We start from the raw sequence: 16,035 nt of genomic DNA, 5'->3' as shown, positions 1-16,035 counted from the left end.
CGACTCCAGGTCAGACCCCGGTCACAGCTGTTGACCCACACCGGAGAATGCAGGACCAGGCAGGTTAGGCTGGCATACAGACAGGTGGGTATTGGCAGGCACGGCTGGTATGCAGACAGGTGGATACTGGTAAGCACGGCTGGTATGCAGACAGGTGGGTGCTGGCAAGCACGGCTGGTATGCAGACAGGGGGGGTACTGGCAGGTTGGAGCACAGGCAGGATAGGGTCCAGTACAGACTGGGATTCAGAAACAGAACCGCAGATGCGGTAGACAGGCAGAGCAGAGCGGAACCGCCGGAGCGGTGAACAAGGCAGAGCAGGAAGGAACCGCCGAAGCAGTGAGCAAGGCAGAGCAGAGAGGAACCGCCGGAGCGGTGAGCAAGGCAGAGCAGAGAGGAACCGCCGGAGCTTTGAGCGAGGCAGAGCAAGAAGGAAGGAACCGCCGGAGCGGTGAGCAAGGCAGAGCAAGAAGGGAGGAACCACTGGAGCGGTGAACAAGGCAGAGCAGGGAGGAACTGCCGGGGTTGGTGAACAAGGCAGAGCAGAGAGGAACCGCCGGAGCGGTGAGCAAGGCAGAGCAGGAAGGAACCACCGGAGCGGTGAGCAAGGCAGAGCAGAGAGGAACCGCCGGAGCGGTGAGCAAGGCAGAGCAGGAAGGAAGGAACCGCCGGAGCGGTGAGCAAGGCAGAGCAGAGCGGAACCGCCGGAGCGGTGAACAAGGCAGAGCAGGGAGGATCCGCCGGAGCGGTGAACAAGGCAGAGCAGGGAGGAACCGCCGGAGCGGTGAGCAAGGCAGAGTAGGGAGGAACCGCCAGAGCGGTGAGCAAGGCAGAGCAGGGAGGAACCGCCGGAGCGGTGAGCAAGGCAGAGCAGGAAGGAACCGCCGGAGCGGTGAGCAATTCAGAGCAGGAGGAACCGCCGGAGCGGTGAGCAAGGCAGAGCAGGAAGGAACTGCCGGAGCGGCGAGCAAGGCAGAGCAGAGCGGAACCGCCGGAGCGGTGAGCAAGGCAGAGCAGGAAGGAACCGCTGGAGCGGTGAGCAAGGCAGAGCAGGAAGGAACCGCTGGAGCGGTGAGCAAGGCAGAGCAGAGAGGACAGGGCTCTGTTCACACTGAACAGACTGGAAGGGACAAGCAGAACCAGATACACACAAGGTACTTGCAATGAAGTAGCGAGTGGACTCTAAACTCACAACAGAAGTACAGAGACAACGAGTAGGAGTTAGGTGCAAGTTCAGACAATGCAGGAGAAAGGGAGGGTACGGACATAGAGACAAAACAGGTAACAGGCTAGGATACAGTTTAGACAGGAACTGACACTGCAACAAGATACAGGAGCGAGTCTGGGTATACGGCCCCCAAAGAGGCGGACAAACAGGCTAGGAGAGTGTTCAGACAGGCCAGGGAATACAGCCCCCAGGTTGGCGGAACAACAGGCTAGGGTACAGTTCAGACAGGAACTGCTACTGAAAGAGATACAGGAGCCAGTCTGGGAATACAGTCCCCAGAGTGGCGGAAACAGACTAGAAGACAGAGGTAACAGGACAGGAACTGGCAATACAGAATGAAAAGACAAACTGAGTGAAGGTGTTGCTCAGGCCCCTCCTACTGGGTGGAGGGGGTTTAAATATCCAGAGACTGACAGCAATAGGCTGGAGACGCAATAGGGGTGCGCCCACAGCAGCTATAAGAAGCAGGAAGTAACCGGGCCGCTGCCCTAAGCAGTCAGACCAGAGCATGCACACAGTATGAACAGGAGCACGGCTTACAAACTGGACTGAAGGCTAAGATTGCGATCTTGCATAGAGGGAGATGGTGCACTATGCAAGTACGCCGCCAGGTATGTTATACAAGGAACAAGATCAATGCATACCAGGATGTACTGATAAGTACCCACTTTAGGTAGCTGTATGTAGCCCACCTGAGGTCTCTGAAACTGATAATTTCGATTTGGTGTGCATTTTGGTGGGATTCGAATAGGTCTACTGGGGTTATGTTTCGCACAAACGAGACATACTTTGTAGCCTCATTCGGGAACGTCCACTGGGGCCGGTGCGGTGACAGTCTCCTCTGTGAAAAGGGGCTTCCCGCACTTTCGGTCACTGAGTCCCCTAGCGGGGCCGTGTCTGCTATGGCCAGTATTCCAGTCAGAGGTAGTCATGCTGCTTCCTTAGCCACCTGGTCGGCCAATTCAATCCCTACAGCAAGGGGAGTTTGTTCTGTGTGTGCCGATAGCTGTCCTTCGGGGAAGGGTGAGTGCTGGGAGTAGATGCTCTATCGCCTCATAGGCTTGCCAGCAGAGGTCAGGAAATTACAGCTCCGCCAAATGGCGCCAAAGTCATGTGCGACCCTTTAAAACATATCTCAAGTCTGAAAATACATAAATCTCTTTACCTTTTCCCAGATTGCATTCTGCAGCGAGCGCCTTCAGCTCAGCCTCTGGCATAGAGCAGCTGGAGGAGAGTGGTTCATGTATTACTGCCTTACCATTGTGGACTACTGCATACCCGGTGATGAACCATCCTTGATAAGTGTCCCAAGCTATGGGACCATCTACAAAATACTGAGCAGAGGGGTTAGTAAGGGTACATCAGTGATATCTAACAAGCCCTATGTGTCTGCATCCATCAGTGCCTGACAGTCATGTTCATGTGTCAATGTCACACTGAGCTTTCTCATCTGCTAGTTTACAGGGGCAGGTTTTGGCTCACAGTCCCTCCCTCTATCCCATCCTGATATTCTCCTCCCTTTTCTAAATCCATTGGTAATTGTGTACCTGGATTTAGAACATTACAGCGTTTGATAGCTATATGGAGATGTAATAAACGGGGAGATTATAGGGACAATAAGACCTACTCTCTGGAGCTACCGGATGTTGTCATGTATCACAGCATTCTGGACAGCACTTATAGAGTGCTACTTTATACAGGGGAATGGACACCTGGTTTAAGTTTTACTGTCACCGAGAATGGGCAGTTCTCCCACATCACATTTGCTACATGCCCACAGGTGGCTGGGTATGTTCTCAAACCAAGTATATAGGGAATGGGATTCAGAGCGTGTGCTGTCCAGGGCTGTCGGAAGTGTCAGGGACAAGAGACTACACAGGATGCCTTCATATAAGGGGGTCGTTATCTTGGGGCCATTTGGAGCGAATTCTATGCAGGCTCCAATTTTCTGCAACACTTCTGTCCCTTACAAATTAAAAGATTCATCAGAGAAACTAAAACCTTGGTCACAATTGAAATTGAATCATGCAAATTCAGTTGGAGGGGCTGAGGTCATTTGTAATTTAATAGCTCGTCCCTCTACCCCTTCACAAGTTACATATTTGGGGGACAGTATATCTTCTGATTTTTGTTCTTGCATTAATACTGTACAGGCTGCTCCAGTGTCTATCATGAATGTAACAGTCTATCCCTCCCAGTGAAATATCTCCCCCTCCCTCTTCCCTTTCTTGCTGCACAGGTCCTAATTAACTCTTTCTTTGACATGCTTTCTACTTCAGCCTCCAGGCTATTTCCTTTAGATCCACCCATTGCATATTGCGCCACTCCGGGCGACTAGTGCATTCTACGGTCAGGACTATAGGTCTAGGGCTGTTCATGAAACACTGCAGCAATAATAAGGGGTCACTGTAAAATGACTGAGACTAGACATGTGGCCCGATATGCCTCCTCAACACCATGGAGACACATTCTAAATGTTAGGGGGGCCAGGAGCTGGGTAACAAGAGTGATGAGCTCACTGGGGGACCAGGGCCAATGTATTATGCTATTGGCTCTACTTGTGGTGTGTTACGGATCTGGGTGGTGGAACCTCTGTGCTGTGATACAAGGAGGGACCAGAGGGGCGGAACTAAGTGCCTACTCGGACCGACTCTGGCCACACGGCGGCTTAGTCGACTCCATGAACCAAGGAGGGACCGGGAAGGTGAACCAGGTGCCACTCTGGGACCGACCTTGTGTGAGAGCAGGCGACTCCCATGGGACTGATGGCCGAAGCCGACAGGCCCAGCAGATGAGCATGGCTGGTAGACAGGCAGGTGATGTGAGTAGACAAGCAGGTGGGCACGGCAGATAGACAGGCAGGCGGGCACGGCAGATAGACAGGCAGGCGGGCACGGCTGATAGACAGGCAGGCGGGCATGGCTGATAGACAGGCAGGCACTGGAACCTGAGGGCTGAGGAGAGTGTTAGCACACAAACAACAACCTTGCACAGGCACCTCCATTCTGGAGGAGGTGCCTTATATAGGAGCAGTCCTCCGGCCACTGGCCGGGACTCTTTAGGACGGCACGCGCGGCCCCTTTAAAAGGGAGGGAGCGCACGCGCGCGCACCCTAAGTACAGTGCCCGGGGAACTGCGCGTGGTGCGCGCATCCTGGGCAGACGCAGCAGGGGAGCCGGAGGACACTGGACCGGGACCGCGGCAGTGAGGGGATCGGCGTCTCTGCCCGTCAGGAGGCAGAGACGCCGACGCTACAGTACCCCCCCCTTTTACGCCCCCTCTTCTTTACTCCCGCAAGAAATTTTTCTAGAAGACGAGGAGCATGCATGTTTTCCCTGGGCTCCCAAGACCACTCCTCAGGACCAATCCCCTTCCAATCCACAAGAAAGAAAATCTTTCCTCTTACCCTCGTGATGGCCAAAATATTCTCTACCTCAAAGACGTCCTCAGCGGAGACTGGAGCTGGAGTGGTACCTGGATCGTTAGAGAAAGGATTGAGGACAACAGGCTTGAGGAGAGACACATGAAAGGAATTGGGAACCCGTAAGGAGGCAGGGAGTTTCAGCTTGTACGCCACAGGATTTATTTGGTTCAGAATCTCGAAAAGACCGATGAACCGCAGGCCCAACTGGTATGATGGTATCTTGAGACGGACATATTTGGAGGAAAGCCAGACCTTGTCTCCCGGACAAAATAGAGGCGGATCCAGACGTCTCTATCAGCATGCTTCTTCATCAGATCGAAGGACTGAAGAAGCGCAGATCTAGTGTCTTCCCAAATCACCGAAAAGTCACTGACGAGAGACTCCACGGCAGGATTGTACACTGAAGAAGAGACGGGAAACGGAATTCTGGGGTGTCGACCGTAAACCACAAAAAACGGAGACTTAGCAGAGGACTCACTCACATGGTTGTTATGAGAAAACTCGGCCCAAGGCAGAAGTTCTACCCAATCGCTATGGTGAGCGTTGACAAAGTGCCGAAGAAAACTGGTAAGGATCTCATTAATACATTCCACCTGACCATTAGACTGAGGATGATAGACCGAAGAAAAATCCAAAGAGACATCCAGCAGCTTGCACGTGGCTCTCCAGAAGCGAGAAGTGAACTGAACTCCTCTGGCTGAGACAATGTGGAGGGGTAAGCCGTGGAGATGAAAGATGTGACGGATGAAGTCCTTAGCCAGCACAGGTGCGGACGGAAAACCAGGCAAAGGAATGAAGTGAGCCATCTTGGAGAAACGGTCAGTGACCACCCATATGACGGTAGAAACGGCAGATGCCAGAAGATCAGTGATGAAGTCCATAGCAATGTGTTGCCAAGGAGCAGAAGGCACGGGGAGAGGAAGAAGACGACCAGCTGGGAGGTGCCTAAGTATCTTGTTACGGGCATAGGAGGAACAAGCCGTGACAAAATCCGCAACATCCTTGCGCAGGCTGAGCTACCAATAATGTCGGCAATGAGCAGAAGCGTGTTCCTCTGGCCGGCATGACCAGCCAGTTTGGACGAATGACCCCAGAGTAAGACCCTCTTCCGATCCTGAGCCGCTACAAAGGTCTTACCTGGTGGTAGATGAGACAGGTCAAACGGAGCAACAGTCATTATTCTGAAGGGGTCAATGATGTGTAGAGGCTCCTCCTATTGGTCGGTAGACAGAAAAGAGCGGGATACAGCGTCAGCTTTAATATTCTTGTCTGCCGGGCAGTAATGGAGCGTGAAGCTGAAACGAGCAAAAAAACAAAGACCATCTGGCCTGACTAGGATTTAGTCTTTGGGCGGCCTGCAAGTAAGCGAGGTTTTTATGGTCAGTGTAGATGACCACCGAGTGCAGAGCCCCCTCAAGCAAGTAGCGCCACTCCTCCAGCGCTAATTTCATGGCCAGCAGTTCTCGATCTCCTATGGAGTAATTGCGCTCGGACGAAGAAAAGAGTTTGGAGAAGAAGCCGCAGGCCACCATTCGCCCAGACGAGGATTTCTGGGTGAGCACTGCTCCGGCCCCGGAGGAAGAGGCATCAACCTCCAGGAGGAACTGTTTATTGCAATCTGGATGATGTAGCACTGGAGCGGAGGAGAAGGCTTGCTTAAGAGAGACAAAGTCACTTTCCGCCTCGGAAGTCCATTCCCTGGGATTTGCTCCTTTACGGATGAGAGCAGAGATGGGAGCAGTCCGGGAGGAGAAATAAGGAATGAAGAGGCGGTAACAGTTAGCGAATGTTACGGATCCGGATGGTGGAACCTCTGTGCTGCGGTGCAAGGAGGGACCCAGAGGGGCGTAACTAAGTATCAACTCGGACCGACCTAGGTCGTACGGTGGCTAACGACTCCGTTACCAGGGAGGGACCGAGCAGAGGAGAGGGACCAGGTGCTACTCTGGGGACGACCTTGTAAGAGAGCAGGTGACTCCCACGGGTCAGATGGCTGGGACTGACCGATACAGCAGATGGGCACAGCAGGCAACAGACGGGAGCCTCTAGGTAGGCTGTCAGGTGGTCACGGCAAGTGACGGGCAAGGAGCCTCCAGGTAGGCTGACAGGTGGTCACGGCAGGTGACAGGCAGGAGCCTCTAGGTAGGCTGTCAGGTGGTCACGGCAAGTGACGGAAGGAGTCTCTAGGTAGGCTGTCAGGTGGTCACGGCAAGTGACGGGCAGGAGCCTCCAGGTAGGCTGACAGGTGGTCACGTCAGGTGACAGGCAGGAGCCTCTAGGTAGGCTGTCAGGTGGACACGGCAAGTGACGGACAGGTAGCAAGCAGGGGCCTCCAGGTAGGCACGGCAGGTAACAGGCAGGTGCTTCCAGGTAAGCAGGCGGGCAAAGCCCATAGACAGACTGGCGGACTGAACGGAAGACAGACTGTCGGGCTGGAGAGTAGTCAGGCTGGCGGGCAGGACAGATAGTCAGGCTGGCGGGCAGGACTAGTAGTCAGGCTAGCAGAGGGACCTGAAGGCTGAAGCAGAGGTAAGTACACTGTGCATCAACTATTGCTCGGGCACCTACATATTGGAGGAGGTGCTTTAAATATGGGAGGACCTCCGGCAATTGGCCGGGGACTCCTTAGGGCGGCGCGCGCGGCCCCTTTAAGAGGGAGCGCGCGTGCGCCCTAAGCACAGTGTCCGGGAAGCTGCGCGTGCCGGCAGAAGCAGGAAAGGGAGCGCTGGAGGACGCCGGGCAGGGAGCGCGGCGGTGAGAGGGACGGCTTCTCAGCCTGGCAGGCATATACCCCAAAAATGGTAGGGAGGTCTGCTCAAAGAGGCATTTCTCATACTTTGCATACAGGCGATTCTTCCGGAGCCTCAGCAGTACCTGACGAACATCCCTCCGGTGAGAGGGCAGATCAGGGGAGAACACCAAGATATCGTCCAGGTACACCACCACGCAGGAATACAGTAGATCTTTGAAGATGTCATTCACTAACTCCTGGAAGACGGCTGGAGCATTACAGAGACCAAAGGGCATCACGTAGTACTCGTAGTGACCATCCCGTGTGTTGAATGCCGTCTTCCACTCGTCTCCCTGGCGAATCCGGACCAGATTGTACGCCCCACGAAGATCGAGCTTAGTGAAGATCTTCTCGCCTTTTAGGCGGTCAAACAGCTCAGAGATGAGAGGCAGGGGGTACTTATTTTTTATGGAAATCTGGTTTAGGCCCCTATAGTCGATACATGGACGAAGAGAGCCGTCTTTCTTTTTGACGAAGAAGAATCCTGCTCCAGCCGGAGAGGTGGATTTCTGGATAAATCCCCTAGCAAGATTCTCTTCTAAGTACTCATACATAGCACGGGTCTCGGCCAGTGACAAAGGGTAGATTAGCCCGCGAGGAGGTGAAGCACCAGGTATTAGGTCGATGGGGCAATCATACGGCCTATGAGATGGTAGTGTCTCTGCCTCCTTTTTATCAAAGACGTCCGCATATGACCAGTAGGGTGCCAGCAGGCCAGGTAGGTTAGCTGGAGTAGACGGAGGTCGAGCAGGATGAACTGGAACCAGACAGGACTTATGACATTCCTGACCCCAACGGAGCACCTCACCCAAGCTCCAATTCAGGACGGGCTCATGTCTCTGTAACCAAGGCAGGCCAAGCAAGAGGGGATAAAAGAGACCGGACAGCACGTAAAAGGGGATCCTCTCCAAATGTAACATTCCCACCTGAAGAGTTACAGGCTCAGTGACAAACAAGATGGTCTCAGAGAGAAGCTTTCCATCCACAGAGGAAACCGCTAAAGGATCAGCCAGACGTATTGTAGGAATCGGATATCGCTCCACAACGGCCTGTTGATTGAGGTTCCCAGCGGCTCCGGAATCCAGATAGGAAGTCTCGAAGAAGTGGGTCTCATCACTGATAACTGAAACGGACAGAGTCTAGGGCGGAGAGGAAGAACTTTTGCCTAGGACAACCTCTCCGAGCAGTCCTAGACACTGGAGTTTCTCGGTCTCACTGGACAGGAGCGGATTACAACTCTATACTGCCACAGTAGAAGCAACTCCCCTTGGTGTGGCGGATCTCCTGACGAGACTTGACCATGTTAACTTGACCTATTTGCATAGACTCTGGAGAAGACACCGGAGGGGATGCTGGTTGCGAGACTGGCCTTTGGAAGGTTGGTGCAAGGTACAGGGACCTTCTGTCACGGGTCGCCTACTTAGAACGCTCCTGAAAACGGATATCGATCCGTGTAGGTAATGACACCAGGTCATCCAGAGAAGGAGGTATGTCACGACCGGCTAGCTCATCCTTGATCCGTCCGGAAAGGCCCTCCCAAAAGGTGGACACCAGAGCCTCATTGTTCCAGGCAAGTTCAGATGCGAGAGTGCGCTAACGCACGGCATACTGTCCCACAGAAAGACTCCCTTGGAGGAGTCGGAGAAGAGAGGAGGCAGTCGAAGATTTTAGTCCGGGCTCATCGAACACCTTCCGGAAAGCCGCGAGGATGGCCTGGAGGTCGGACACCAGAGGATCCCCTCTCTCCCACAGAGGGTTAAGCCACGCCAACGCCTCTCCGGTGAGATGAGACATGATGAATACCACCTTGGCCCGGTCAGAGGCAAACTGGTGTGCCAGGAGCTCAAAGTGCAACGTGCACTGATTAATGAAGCCCCGACATAAGGCAGGGCCACCACCGAAACATGGAGGAGCAGAAAGCCGGGGTCCTAAGCTGGATGCCACAGTGCCACTGGGTTGAGGTGCCTCCGGAGCGGGTGCCGCTTGGTTAGAGGCGGACACAGTCTGGGTGGACAGCGCGTCCAAGCGGGAGTTGACTGTCCGCAGTTAGGACAGGATAGTATCCTGTTGGGATCTCTGGCGATAGACCTCTTGGTAAGGTCTGAGAGCGAAGGAGCCTGGGAGCCACCGGATTCCATGGCCTGTGCAAACTGTTACGAATCCGGGTGGTGGAACCTCTGTGCTGTGATACAAGGAGGGACCAGAGGGGCGTAACTAAGTGCCTACCCGGACCGACCCTGGCCACACGGCGGCTTAGTCGACTCCGTGAACCAAGGAGGGACCGAGAAGGTGAACCAGGTGCCACTCTGGGACCGACCTTGTGTGAGAGCAGGCGACTCCCACGGGACTGATGGCCGAAGCTGACAGGCACAGCAGATGAGCACGGCTGGTAGACAGGCAGGTGATGTGGGTAGACAAGCAGGTGGGCACGGCAGATATACAGGCAGGCGGGCACGGCAGATAGACAGGCAGGCGGGCACGGCTGATAGGCAGGCAGGCGGGCACTAGAACCTGAGGGCTGAGGAGAGTGTTAGCACACAAACAACAACCTTGCACAGGCACCTCCATTTTGGAGGAGGTGCCTTATATAGGAGCAGTCCTTTGGCCATTGGCCGGGGACTCTTTGGGACGCCACGCACGGCCCCTTTAAGAGGGAGGGATCGCGCGTGTGCACCCTAAGTACAGTGCCTGGGGAACTGCGCGTGGTGCGCGCACCCCGGGCAGATGCAGCAGGGGAGCCGGAGGACACCGGACCGAGACCGCGGTGATGAGGGGATCAGCGTCTCTGCCCGGCAGGAGGCAGAGACGCCGACGTTACATGGTGGATCATGTACCAGCAGGTTATTTTCTATTCTAGGAGGTAGAAAGTGCACATGATTCGTGGTCCTCATGGGGACAGAGGCACCTTGGACATCCATGGCCTTGGGACCCACAGGACACAGTAATTAACCCCACAGGGATTCTATAAACAATATCTGAAGTTCTAGCATAAGGCAGGGTTTCAAGAAGGATGCAAGTTTTACATCAAGTACAGAGACTACAGGGGTCTCTGCATTTTCATGTATCATAGATTACATACACAGTTCTATGTCTATTTTCTCTGATTTATGTTCACTCATTGAGAAACGCTTTGAATACTTCTAACCAAATCCTAGCCAGCTCAAGTCTGCTCTTATCTATCTTCCAGTAATCCTTCCCAATTGCAAATACACTTCTCCCATTCCTTCTCTGTCTTTTACTATCTGTATAGCTGTTTTGGATCCCATAGGGGGCCCTGACTATTCTTCACACAGTTCACCTTTCTGCAAATGCCCTCTAAGTGTGCCTAGACCTTGTCCACAGGCCAGACTCTAGCAAGTCAGAATGAGCTGTCAAGGTGTAGCGGGAAGGCTCTCGTAGCTCTCTCACCCGGTAGACCGACAGGGTGTAACGTTGTGAAAGCTCTGGTAGCTCTCTCTCACCCAACGACTGTAATAGGAAGGCCCAGATGTGATAGGCCTCTTACCTACCACACCAGCTCCATGGACAGTGGGAAGGCTCACGCGGCTCTCTGACCCACTAAAATCCGGCTGACTAAAGTAGGAAGGCCCAGGTGTGATAGGCCTCTCACCTACTAGACCAGCTGTGCAGTTGGCTACCCCCCTCAGATGATCCTTAACCAGCTGTACAGCAACCACACAACACAACTGGAAGCAGGTACAAACAGACACTGATGCCCAATTAATCACTTCCAAATCTTCCTAAAATAGACACAATAATTTACTTTCAGCATCAAACTTCAACTTACAATTTTACTTTCAACTTTTGTACAGTACTGTCTCTTTAAAAATCCACACACTTCTCAGCACAGAAAACTTGCACAAACCTACAGCAGCAGCTTCACCCCTGCATGCAGCAGCACCAGCCCCTCCCTTCAACACTGCACTAAGGATTTTTCTCACACAGGACTAGGAAGAATGCAACAATTATGGCAGTTTCTTAACAGACTTAGGCTGCGTGCACACGATGCGTTTTTCATGCGTTATGCTGCGGAAATTCTGCAGCGGAAATGCATGAAAAACGCATCGTGTGCACGCAGCCTTAGGGCCCCGTCACACTAAGCGATGCAGCAGCGATCCCGACAACGATACGACCTGTCAGGGATCGTTGCTGCATCGCTAATACATCGCTGGTGAGCTGTCAAACAGGCAGGCTCACCAGCGATCAGGGGAGCAGCGATATCGTGGAAAGAATCGTTCCACGATGTCCTGCTCCCGTTACCAGCCTGCTGCAAGCAGGAGCAGGCTGGTAACTATGGTAAACATCGGGTTACTAAGTGCGCGTGTGCCCCTAGTAACCCGCTGTTTACCATGGATACCACTCTGCTACGGTGCGCGGGAGCCTCCGTGCACCGTAGCAGAGTGGTATCCATGGTAAACAGCGGGTTACTAAGTGCGCGCGTGCCCCTAGTAACCCGATGTTTACCATAGTTACCAGCCAGATCGTTGGTCCCGCTGGTCACACACAGCGATGTGTGCTGGCCAGCGGGAGGCCAACGACCAAAAAATGGCCCAGGACACTTTGCAACGATCAGCGACCTCACAGCAGGGGCCTGATCGTTGCAAAGTGTCACACACAGCGACATCGCTGGTGAGGTCGCTGGTGAGTCACCAAAACCGTGACTCAGCAGCGATATCGCTAGCGATATCGCTATGTGAGACGGGGGCTTTAGGGTATGAGCCCACGTAGCGTTTTACAAGCATATATGCTGCGGAATTTCCGCAGCATAAACGCTTGGGAAACGCTTGGTAATCCGCCCCCCATGGTCCCCAATGACAAGCCGCAATGTCAATGCCCATGCTGCGGATTTTTCCGCAGCGTTTGTGCTGCGCTCAAAAATCCGCAGCATGTCCATTAATTTTGCGGACACGCAGCGTAATCGCCGCCATTGACTTGCATTGAAACGCATAATATCCGTGTCAGTACATTTGTACACATGGATATTATGCGTTTCTATGTGCGGATGGTACCCAAGTCTGGAGGAGAGGAGACTCTCATCCAGACCTGGGTACCATAGAAACTGTAACAAAAAGAATTTAAAATAAAAAATAAAGTTTATACTCACCTTCCGATGTCCTCCCGGTGTTTTGTCTGCTCCGTCCGGTGTCTTGCAATGCTCACGCTGTTGTGAAGGACCTGCCATGACGTCACTGAGTCATGTGACCCATCACATGGCTCAATGACGTCACCACAGGTCCTTCACACCACCGCGAGCAATGCAAGACACCGGATGCAGCAGACAAAACACCGGGAGGACAATGGAAGGTGAGTATAAACTTTATTTTTTACCATTCTTTTTTTTTTTTTTTTTAACTAACTTGGTCACACTACTATAAATCCATGCCGGTTGCATGGATTTATATAGTTGTGATGCTAAAATCGCTTGGAAAAGCGCTTGATAACCCGCATGCAGAAATGCATGCAAAGACGCTTTACAAACGCTTCTACCTGGCAGGAAAAACGCATGTAAAAAACGCACGCGTTTTTTCTGCCAGGGAGAAGCGTAAAAAATATGCAGCATTTCTGCATCGTGGGCACATAGCCTTATTATAACACAGAAACTCCAAAAATTCCACATGAAACTCCTGTAGGGCTCAGCCTGGGCACCCAGGGCACCACTTCTGTGCACCTTTCCCAGAATGACAAGTGACGATTCATTCATGCGTGCTCATTCAGGGATCTACTCCACAGCAATCTTTTTTTTTTCTCTCTTCACGTAGAATCCCATATCTCAATCACTCCATCTGTTTCAACTCACGCCTAATGGGATCTCTTATATCAATCAAGGACTTATTTATTTGTCCCTTTATACTCAGTTACTCATCCAATTTCATTCAACAATTGTTAGTTATATATATCTAAAATCAATTTGAAACACATAATACACAATAAATTATCTTATAACTCTATAAGTTCAATCATACACACAAAATCCAAACAATGGCAAAGGTTTGATAAGAATGGTCTTGTAGGACCACTACGTACCCGTCTTGGACCACCAGAAAGCACTGAAACTTTTGTAACACAAAGGGCTACTCACTGCAGAATTATTTTCAGTGATTTATGGAAAGATCTGTGCAGTCGGGTCACAGAGAGGTCCAGTTAACATTCAGAGAGGTTAAAGATCAATTTTTGCTGCAATTCTCAAGAGAAAAGATTAGAATATCCATACATAGCAAATTTCACCCCTTATACTCTTTGGGGCCGATACATAAAAATGTTTAAATCAAGAAAACTGCCACAAAAGACTTTGAAAAGCCACAATTTTTGCGCAACTTGACGCAACTCAGCAATTTTGCTACTTTTGGTGTTTTCCCGCCAGTCTTGGCCGACTGCCAAAGTGGGTGGAACATAAATGGAGCATGGGGGCACTTGGCCTATTCATGAAAAGTTACACCACTTTAGTGTCGTGGTAGCCCTTTCAAGAAGAGCTCATTTGGATTGAGATAAATTATCTCTAAATCTAAATCAACGTTGTAAATTATGGAAACTGATGCAGATGTCCTTGAACTAAACTAGCTCTGTCCAATTAACTATACTTAAAAAAAAACAGAGGAAAGTGTAACGGAAAGACAACTGTATATAACATACAATGCTGTGTTATTGCTTTTATGAATAACACTTATAAAGCTAAAATACTAAATTATCAAATATATATGTAGATTTAATTGTCTAAAATAATAATCAAAGCAAAGTATAAATATTTACCACAATATTAGTAACTCACATCAGAAATGTTACCTCAGTCTCTGGAGCAGGGGTCCTCAAACTTTTTAAACAGGGGGCCAGTTCACGGTCCCTCAGACCATTGGAGGGCCGGTGTAACATACCTGGCGGCGTCCTTGCATGGTGGTCCATCTCCCACTGTGCAAGAGCGCGCACTTGATCTCCAGTCCAGAATGTCTCTCTGGCTTCCCTCCATGCTGTCTGTTTGTGTCTGTTTCTGCTGCTTAAGGGCGGCGCCCGATCACTTCCTGCTTTTTGTACCTGCTGTGGGTCACACCCCTTGTGCGTCCTCAGCCTATTGCTGTCTGTCACCTGGTATATAACCCAGCTGCTCCAATCAATCCCTGCCTGAGCATAGTGTTTCATTCAGTGTGTGCTTGCACTCTGAAGGTGCCAGGTCCCGTTCTGTGTTCTCTTGTCTGCCTATCCTGGAGGCTGTATTTCCAGGCCTGTCTGAACACGCTCCTAGCCTGTTCCTCCTGCCTTCTAGGGGCCGATTACCTAGACCCGTTCCTGTATCTTGTCTGTCCTGTCTGAACACGCTCCTTGCCTGTTCGTCCTGCCTCTCTGGGGGCTGTATTCCCAGACCCGCTCCTGTATTCCGCTGCAGTGTCGGTCTCCTCCGTACACTCAGTTCCAGTCTGAACTCTCTCCTATCCTTGACCTGTTTTGCCTCTATGTCCGTTCCCTTCCTTTTTCTGCAGAGTCTGAACTCGTACCTAACTCCTGCTTGTTGTCTCTGTACTCCCGTTTGTGAGTTTGTGGTCCACTCGCTACTTCTCTGCTAGTACCCTGTGGGTGTCTGGCTCTGCCTTTCCCTTCCTGTCTGTTCCGTGTGAACAGAGCCCTGTCCCCCCTACTCAGCCTAGCCTGCTCTGACTCCTTTGCTCACCGCTCCGGCGGTTCTAGCCTGCTCTGACTCCTTTGCTCACCGCTCCGGCGGTTCTAGCCTGCTCTGACTCCTTTGCTCACCGCTCCGGCGGTTCTAGTCTGCTCTGACTCCTTTGCTCACCGCTCCGGCGGTTCTAGTCTGCTCTGACTCCTTTGCTTACCGCTCCGGCGGTTCTAGCCTGCTCTGACTCCTTGCTCACTGCTCCGCAGCCTTGCTCCGCTCTGACCCTTTTGCTCACTGCTCCGGCAGCCTTGCTCCGCTCTGACCCTTTTGCTCACTGCTCCGGCAGTCCTGTCCTGCCCTGCCCGCTGCTCCGGCAGTCCTGTCCTGCCCTGCTTCTGCCCGCTGCTCCGGCAGTCCTGTCCTGCCCTGCTTCTGCCCGCTGCTCCGGCAGTCCTGTCCTGCCCTGCTTCTGCCCGCTGCTCCGGCAGTCCTGTCCTGTCCTGCCCTGCTTCTGCCCGCTGCTCCGGCAGTCCTGTCCTGTCCTGCCCTGCTTCTGCCCGCTGCTCCGGCAGTCCTGTCCTGTCCTGCTTCTGCCCGCTGCTCCGGCAGTCCTGTCCTGTCCTGCCCTGCTTCTGCCCGCTGCTCCGGCAGTCCTGTCCTGTCCTGCCCTGCTTCTGCCCGCTGCTCCGGCAGTCCTGTCCTGTCCTGCCCTGCTTCTGCCCGCTGCTCCGGCAGTCCTGTCCTGTCCTGCCCTGCTTCTGCCCGCTGCTCCGGCAGTCCTGTCCTGTCCTGCCCTGCTTCTGCCCGCTGCTCCGGCAGTCCTGTCCTGTCCTGCCCTGCTTCTGCCCGCTGCTCCGGCAGTCCTGTCCTGTCCTGCCCTGCTTCTGCCCGCTGCTCCGGCAGTCCTGTCCTGTCCTGCCCTGCTTCTGCCCGCTGCTCCGGCAGTCCTGTCCTGTCCTGCCCTGCTTCTGCCCGCTGCTCCGGCAGTCCTG

The 16,035-nt window shown here is 52.8% G+C and overlaps 1 protein-coding gene across 1 annotated transcript in view; it reads left to right on the top strand.

Moving 5' to 3' along the window:
* The first annotated feature begins 1,701 nt into the window (after positions 1 to 1,701).
* The window catches only part of PRELID3A (PRELI domain containing 3A), a 111,286-nt gene continuing 96,952 nt past the window's right edge, over positions 1,702 to 16,035 (top strand). Inside the window, exon 1 of the mRNA XM_073676706.1 lies at positions 1,702 to 1,839. The gene's annotated coding sequence lies outside the window, so the exon portion shown is untranslated. The remainder of the gene's footprint in view (positions 1,840 to 16,035) is intronic.

Source organism: Phyllobates terribilis, unplaced genomic scaffold, assembly GCF_046119375.1.
Source record: "Phyllobates terribilis strain yellow unplaced genomic scaffold, ASM4611937v1 Scaffold_4__5_contigs__length_816908805, whole genome shotgun sequence".
Classification (NCBI taxonomy): domain Eukaryota; kingdom Metazoa; phylum Chordata; class Amphibia; order Anura; family Dendrobatidae; genus Phyllobates; species Phyllobates terribilis.
Note: the sequence above shows the minus strand (reverse complement) of the source record. Positions and strands in the feature narration are given on the sequence as shown.